An 8100-nucleotide genomic window follows, 5' to 3' on the forward strand; every position below is an offset into this window, starting at 1 on the left:
TTGCATAAATTTTGTGCTCCGTTGTTTGGTGAATAGATATTTTGAATTGTAACATCCTCCTGGAGTAGAGATCTGCTAATTAGTATTTAGCAACCTTCTTTATCTCTTCTCACTAATTTTAATTTGAAGTCTATTTTATCTGATATTAGGATTGCAACTCCCGCCTGTTTATGGGGGCCGTTCGCTTGGTAGATTTTGTTCCAGCCTTTCACATTAAAAATGTGTTTGTTTTTATGGGAACGGTGTCTCCTGAAGGCAGCAGATAGAAGGATCTTGCTTTTTAATCCAACTAGACAGTCTATTTCACATAATTGGAGAGCTAGCTCCCTTAATGTTGAGAGATAAGACTGAGAGGTATTTGGGAGTTCCTGTCATGTTATCCACCTTGGTGGCTGCGAGAGCTGAATTCTTCCTATGGTTCTTGGATTCTCAGTTTGGGTGCGGTTTCTTGGTCTTTATTGTGGTTTTGTTGGTTTTCTATGTGTAGGACATCTTTAAGAATCTTTTTTAGGGCTGGTTTGGTGGAGATAAATTGTTTCAATTTTTCTTTGCTATGGAATGTTTTTATTTGACCTTAGGTTATGAAGGAGAGTTTAGCTGGGTACAGTATTCTTGGTTGATAATTGTTTGTCTTTAGGCATGGCATACATCATTCCAGGCTCTTCTTGCTTTGATTGAATCTGCTGAGAAATCTGAGATGATTCTAATTGTTTTGCCTTTATAGGTAATTGATCTTTTCTCCTTAACAGCTTTAAGGATATTTTCCTTGGTGTGAATTGATCCTGTGTGGGTTATAATGTGACAGTGGGATGTCCTGTTCTGGTCTCGTCTATTTGGAGTTCGAAAAGCTTCTTGTATCTGAATAGGCCTATCTTTCTGCATGTTTGGGATGTTCTCTTCTAGGATCCTGTTAATCAAATTTCCTAGACCATTAACTTCTGTCTCTAGGTGCTCTTCTACACTCATTATCCTCAGATTAGGTGTCTCTTAAATCTTGTATTGATCTATAATATTCCTTGGATTTGTCTTGGATGGCTGTATGTTCTTTCTCTATAATATCTAGGATGTCTTCATTAATTGGGATTCTATCTTCTGCATGGTTTAACCTACTGTCAAGACTTTCCACTTTGTTTTTATTTCTTTTCCTTCTAATTCGTCGTCTTTGATGGCTTCAAATTCTTAGTTGGAGCTTTGTTTTAGATCTTGTATGAAATTTTTTACTTCCTTAATTTGTTGTTCAGTGTTTATTCTCAAATCACTTAGTTGATTGGTTATAATTTCCTTGGACTCCCATTCCTTCTGTTGGTCTCCCTTCAGCATTCCCTTTGTGGTCTCCTTGACTTCTTTCAGCTCTCTGTTTATGGATTCCATGAATGCTTCTACTGATCTTTGTGTATTCTCATCCTGCTCTCTCAATTCCTGTATTACTCTTTGATTAACTTCCTCATGTTCTCACAATTCCTGTAGATCTCTTTGACTGCTCTAAGCCTGCTCACAAAATTCCCGTGTCTCTCTTTGTTCTCAGACTGTTCATGCAATTCATGTCTTTGTTTTGACTGTTCTCAGCCTGCTCACACAATTCCTTTATTTCTCTTTGACTGTTCTCAACCTGCTCACACAATTCCTGTATCAATCTTTGAGTAGCTTCCTCACACTCACGAGATTCCTGTATTAATCTTTGGTTTACCTCCTCTCTCTCCCTGAGTCCCTTACAGGTCTTTAATCTTTTCATTCACAATGTTTACCAGAAGTGTTTGTAGAGCTCTTTGGGAACTGTACACTGGATTATTCATTAACTGTTCTGTCACCTGATTATCATGAGTGGGAGTTGAAATACCTGGACTTACCATTTTTCTTGTTCTTTTCTGGCTTGTTCTGCCCATTTGGTATGAAAGTAACACCAATTTTGTGCTAGAAGACTATTTTAAGGCAAACATCAACCAAAGTCCTGTAGTTGCACAGTCAAAAGCCAGTTGATATAATCTAGTTCAACAGACACAATCTATTCAACATCAAACAACTATGGATTAATGGGCTAAGAACAGCAATGAAGAATTTGGCAAACCAGAAATTATTAGGTTTTGGGAGAAATATGAGGAAAAATAGGATTAGAGGGATATGGAGAGGTAAAAGTAGAGTGATTTAACCAACTCCTAATCTCAGAGAGGGAAATGAATTGGACAGAATGTTAGGAGAGAGATTAAAAAAGGGAAGAAAAAAACAAGAAAAAATGGAAAAACAAAAATTCTTAAAATATTATATATAAAGAGATAATACTGCTATTATCTCTATTGTCTCTATTATCAATACTGCTATTGAAGAATTTAAGCCAAAGAGGTTGAATAATAAATTTCTGGATTAAATGTGTACACAAAGGGGGATAAGGTCTAATAATCGACGATGGAATATATTTGCGGATGAACAGAAAAGCAATTAAGTCACACAAAAAAGAAAGAAAAAGAATGAAGAAAATAAATAAAGAAAGCACCAAAAGGTCAATAGAGATTTAAAAAAAAAAAGCACACACACATATATACACCTAAAGTAAAAATTATAAGAGGAAAAAACAAGATTAATAAGAAACAATTTTTAAAAAAGTAAAAATTAGAAAAAGATCTTTTAATTTTTTTGAGGGGGGACATGGGAAGATCCTGTATCTCCCTTGTGTTCATAACCAGTCTCTTTGTGGAGTCTTTGGTCTGCTTGAAACGTTTGGTTTTCCTGTGGCTTGATTGGTTTCTTTTATTTATTTTTTTTTGTGGGGGTTCCTGTCGTGGGGTGTGAACTCTGGGCCTGTGTACTGTCCCTCAGCTCTTTAGCTCAAGGCTAGCACACTACAACTTGAGCCACTGTGCCACTTCAGGCTTTTTTTTTCTTTTTGCTTATGTGGTGCTGGGGAATCGAACCCAGGACCTCATGCATGCAAAGCAAGTGCTCTACCACTGAGCCACCTTCCTGGCCCTTGATTGGTTCCTTTTTATTATTTTATTTTATTGTAAAAATATTGTACAGAGGTGTAATTACATGGGCAAGATATTGAGTACATTTCTTATCAATCATGGTAGCCTCCTCCTTTGTTTCTGCTTCCCATCCCTTCCCATCTTCCCCCCGCCACCCCCACCCAATCCTCCTTCCCCCCCTCCAAAGTTGTAAAGTTCGTTTTTGACATAACGACTTGTACATCTCATTGTTGCAATGGGTCTACCTGTATCCCTATGTAAACGATTTGTTTTTTCCTTCCCCTCTACAAATTATATGGAACCAACCCAGATGCCCCTCAGTAGATGAATGGATCAAGAAAATGTGGTATATACACAATGGAATTCTATATCTCCATGAGAAAGAATGATATTGCCCTATTTGTTAGGAAATGGAAAGACTTGGAAAAAATTGTATTAAGTAAAGTAAGCCAGGCCCAAAGAAACCAGGTCCCATGGTTTCCCCTATTTGCAATAACTAGTATATGTCTGAGTCAAGCAGAAATGGTCAGATAAGTTGATTTTAGGCTAAAAGAACAAAGATAAGCATTCAAATGTTTGTTCTTTCTTGTGATTGATTGGTTTCTTAAGTCAGTTTGTTTGAGCAGGAAGAAAAATGCTCTGCATTATCCAGATCCTTCTCTCAGGCTAGTTCAGTGGGAGGTAGATCTGCTTTGAATATCACAAAAGAGGGAGATGGCTGTTTCCTCTAGTTTGGAGATGCTGTGAGGAGGCTAGGTTCTGGGTAGTGATAAGGCCTTTCAGCAAACAATAGCTTTTCCCTGAAGGGCTAGCTTTTGAGACACTCACAGAGCCCAGCCTGGACCCATTCTCAGGGTTTATGTTTACTGAATTTCAGTTGATTGACTAGGCTGCTGTAGTGAGGGGCAGCCTCTGGTTCTGTTTACCCAGTGACAAAAGACACTTCTCTAGGGGCGGAGCTTTCTTTTCCTGGTCTGGGTGACTTTCCCCTGGGTGGAGTAGAGCCTGGAAAGTCAGGTCAGGTTCCTGTGACCTGCTAAGTGAGTCTTTTGTTCTATTTAAATATTTATTTATATATATTGTAAATATACCATACAGAGGGGTTACATTTACATGGGCAAGATGATGAGTACCTTTCTTATCAAGCATTGATAGGGCCTGAGTTGGAACTAGCTGCTCAGCTTGGCCTTTGTCTGTATCAAAGATGGAGATCTGTGGTGGGGGGGCAGCCTTCCCTCCTCTAGTCCCTGAGAAGGAGTGAGGATGTCAGGGTTCTACTCATGCCAGAGTATTGCTTCTTAGATTGCCTGTGGTCTGCAATATGCAGGATGAAGATATCTGCTCCTTGTCAGTTCTTGCTGGTGTTGAGTAGAATCCACTGGCCTGCTGCATCTGGCACCTTTGTCCCAGGCTCTCTGTGTTGTAGATATGGTGGCTCTGGCCACCGCAGCTGCCGCAGACGTGGGTACAGGCAGTGCTCAGATCTGTCTCCTAGCCTGGATTTTCCCTCTCTGGCACAACTTTCTGTTCTGTAATGGCATACTTGGTGTGATTTTCTGGCCTAGGACTGTTCACTGGAACACTAAAACTGCTTTCTATGTGAGAACTTGTTTAGCCTCCAGCTTTTCCTCTGCCATCTTCCTGGAAATCCAGGGACTATTAATCTTATATGCATTTCTGAACTTTATAATTTGTAAAATATATTTTTAGCAAATTAGATGTTTTTAAAAAGTGAAAAGATTAAATATTCCATGCTGCCTAAAATATGTGTTATTTTAAAAAATTGATATCAATGAACTCATATTCCTTGAATAACGTACTATATATGCACCTTTGAAGAAGCAAATTTAAAATTTAGAATTTATTTGAAGTGCTGAGACTTGGAAGGAAACCTTCTGCATGCTCAATGTATCTAATCATAAACAGGGATACTTAACCTAATGTAGAAAGAAAAAGATAGAGTTTCTATGAAAGGAAGATTAGTTATACTTACAATTGTAGAAAGAATTCAGGTAAAATCAAATAGCACCCCAATGGAGTGCTCTTAGGGGCTGAAAAACGTACCTCATTCCCTGGATTGTGAATAAACACTCTAAAATTGTGACAGATAAATACTATTATATAATGAGTACTATTTGGTTCATTCATCTCCAGAAAATGTCATTCCTTCTATTTCATAATATTGAATAAACATTCCAATTACTAAACTATACACAATGTTTCAATGTTTACATTTTATGAAAACCAACTGAAGCAATATTTGTTCCCAATGAATGTAAGATGATGAGTTTTAAAGGGCTTCATATCTCTTAAGACATTTGACTTACATTAATGGTCCGGAGATTTAATATATGTGGATATGTAGATTACACACACACACACACACACACAAACACACACACACAAGCATATACATGTATATTTCAACAAGTAGTATAAAAATCTTTAAAAACAAATCATACCAGGCTGGGATGTACCTCAGTGGCAAAGCGCTTGCCTAGCAAGTACAACGTCCTGGGTTCGATCCCCAGTACCAAAAAAGAAAAGACAAAAAAAAAATCATATCACTGGTAGCTGCAGATCAAACAATTACACATAAAGTATAGGTTTTTAAAAGACTGGAAATGGCTCATCAGAATACTTGATAAAATTCATATTAGAGGCCCATTTCTTCCAATCTTATTACTGATGTGTCATTTCAATGTGTAATTCCCTGAAAACATTTGTCCCTTCTTTTTGGATTTACTTCTAGGAGTCTCTGTGTTTCTTGTTCTTGGTGACTATGTTAAAGGCCAGGACAATGGTTGGGGTGTCTTCTTTGTAGTTATCTGACATGGTAAAGATAACGCCATCATCTACATCATCTCAAAACTCCTGAAAGTCACAGTGGCTGTGATCCTAGGAAACCCAGGTCTATCTAAGTTTACAGGAAAGCCTGGGGAAATCTTCCTTTGAACAAATTCTCTAAAGTTGATAAAGGGCTTGAAGGGAGCAATCACTTCTAGAATATTAAAAAACTCACTACCTAAGGGAAATTCTTGACTCATGTCAATTGTGCCTTCAAATGTCTCCTTTTTTTTTGCATGCCAATTCTCTTCACAGATGTGGAGCTTTTCAACTTCTAGGAGATCTATACTCTTGCTGTGTGATAGTGCTATGAGGGATTGTCTTGGAATAGGGTCAAAATTCTGTTCCATTGAGCACTGCCTCAGCCTCATAGGATGAGGAGAGAGGGAGGAGTTGGGGACGGCAGGAAGAAGGTTCCTTCTAATACAGGCAAGGCCACTCTGAGAAGAAGTCAGAGGATCCCTCTACAAATAAAATGTCCACTAAGGAGCCAAGTAGGAAGGACCTTAGCAGGGCTAAGACTCAGGAATGAAGCAGTGATTCTAGCAGGAGCCAGGGCCCTGAGTCCTGCTCTGGCTCAGCCTCCAGCTTTGGCTCCTGCAGCTGCTCCAGCTCTTTCTCAAGAAGCTCCAGCATAGTCCTGCAGCTGCAAATCTGCTTCCAGCAGTGCCCCAGCTCCCTAGCCCCCAGCCCTTATCTGCTCAGACATCACACCAGACCATGGTCCCCTACAAATCCAACACCCAGGAGGTCATGCCCCTGGAGCCCAGGATTCCCCAGACAAGGCTTCTAGTCCCTGGACCACAGCCCCTGATTCAGCTCCATCTCCACCTGATAAGCAGGTACCTGATGCTCCCCCCTTATAATACAACTCAGTTTTGTCACTTCACTAGCCCATGAGTGGCTGTAACAAAGGATCCCTTATTGAGACAATTCATCTGCAGCCCAGTTATGGCTCCCAAATTTTTGTAGATTTGAGGCTCTCTTCATATGTGTGGCCTGTAATTTTCTGGCTAGAAAGTTCATTCCTTCTCCATTCCTAGAGTGTTTGGCGCTTCCAGGCTTGCCACTGATTACTGGGGATAGTCTGGCAACATAGGGGTTCCCTTGCTTGTCCAAGGCATAGGCTTTCAGGGTAAAGGGATGAAGCTGCTGTTCCTGTTAGGCCTGGCCCTTGACCCTGACTAAGCCCCGTTCTACCCTGAGAGAATACCACACCGTGTTCCTTGCTGTGAATGGGTCTGTTTACCAAAGACTGCCCCCACCACATTTTGCCTGCCATTCATGGTGTTCTTGCAGGTTTGCCTTGGCAATATGTATATTGCTCCCTCCCTCCTTCCCTTTCTCCTCCCTCCCTCCCTCTTTCTCTTTCTCTCTCTTCTCTCTCTCTCCCTCCCTCTCTTTCTCTCTTTTGCCTTTATTGTGTATATCTACTATATCTACTATATAGTGTTGTATATATACTATTATTAATTTTGAGTTTTATAACTGTAGTATTTTAGGTAAGGTTGTGTTTATGCTTTGCCGGGTACAATAAAGATATTGTACTGAATAAACCTAGAATTGGATTGCAAAAAATTAATCTCTTCTGTTACATTTTTTCCTTTATTCAAGCTTTCCCTGAAGGCTTTGTTTTGAAGAATATCCTCCTCATTGAGATGTTCTTTTGTTCCTAGAAGTCTGCCCAAAAGCTTCCTATTCTTTCTGTTTTATCTTCTTGGAAAAGCCCTCCAATTTGGGCACATGTGAAAGAAATTGAATTGTTTTATAAAGTTGCAGAATATCACTGTTCATTAAAATGTCAGCGTCTTCTGTTTCAATTGTCTCCCCATTGAAAATGAGCTCGAATGCTTTCATTGGCACTTCATGTTACTCAAGTCTGCAAGAGTTATGTCAAGCCTGACACTGAGGCCTTATTTGTGTATTATACATGCATCAGAATGCAGAATTAGGGAAAATAAACAGTCAGTTCTGAAAATCCCAGAGAAGTTCTAGATAAAAGTCACTGAGCCGTTGCAAGATGTTTAATAACAGAAGTAGGTAAACATCTGGCTCCTTATAGAGATAACTCATGTATTCTTTTGCCCTGGCTGGATGCAAAACTTAATCCTCACATCTCATTCTCCCAAGTAATCCTTACTACTCAGAGTCAGAATTGAGTTTGGAGATTTTGTTCAAGACTAGTGCTTTATTGGGAGAGCCACGGTTCCACTCCTCAGTTTTTACTAGAGATGACTCATGGATTTTTTGCCCTGGATGGCTGCAAACCTTAATCCTCAAATCTCAATCTCCT

General features: G+C 39.4%; 1 pseudogene; it reads right to left on the bottom strand.

Annotated features, from left to right (window-relative positions):
• Window positions 1-5708: 5708 nt before the first annotated feature.
• On the bottom strand, window positions 5709-7880 carry LOC122127592 (annotated as a pseudogene).
• Between the last annotated feature and the right edge of the window lie 220 nt (window positions 7881-8100).

The sequence above is a fragment of the Dipodomys spectabilis genome, unplaced genomic scaffold (genome assembly GCF_019054845.1).
Source record: "Dipodomys spectabilis isolate Male_0828 unplaced genomic scaffold, ASM1905484v1 ptg000304l, whole genome shotgun sequence".
Classification (NCBI taxonomy): Eukaryota; Metazoa; Chordata; class Mammalia; order Rodentia; family Heteromyidae; genus Dipodomys; species Dipodomys spectabilis.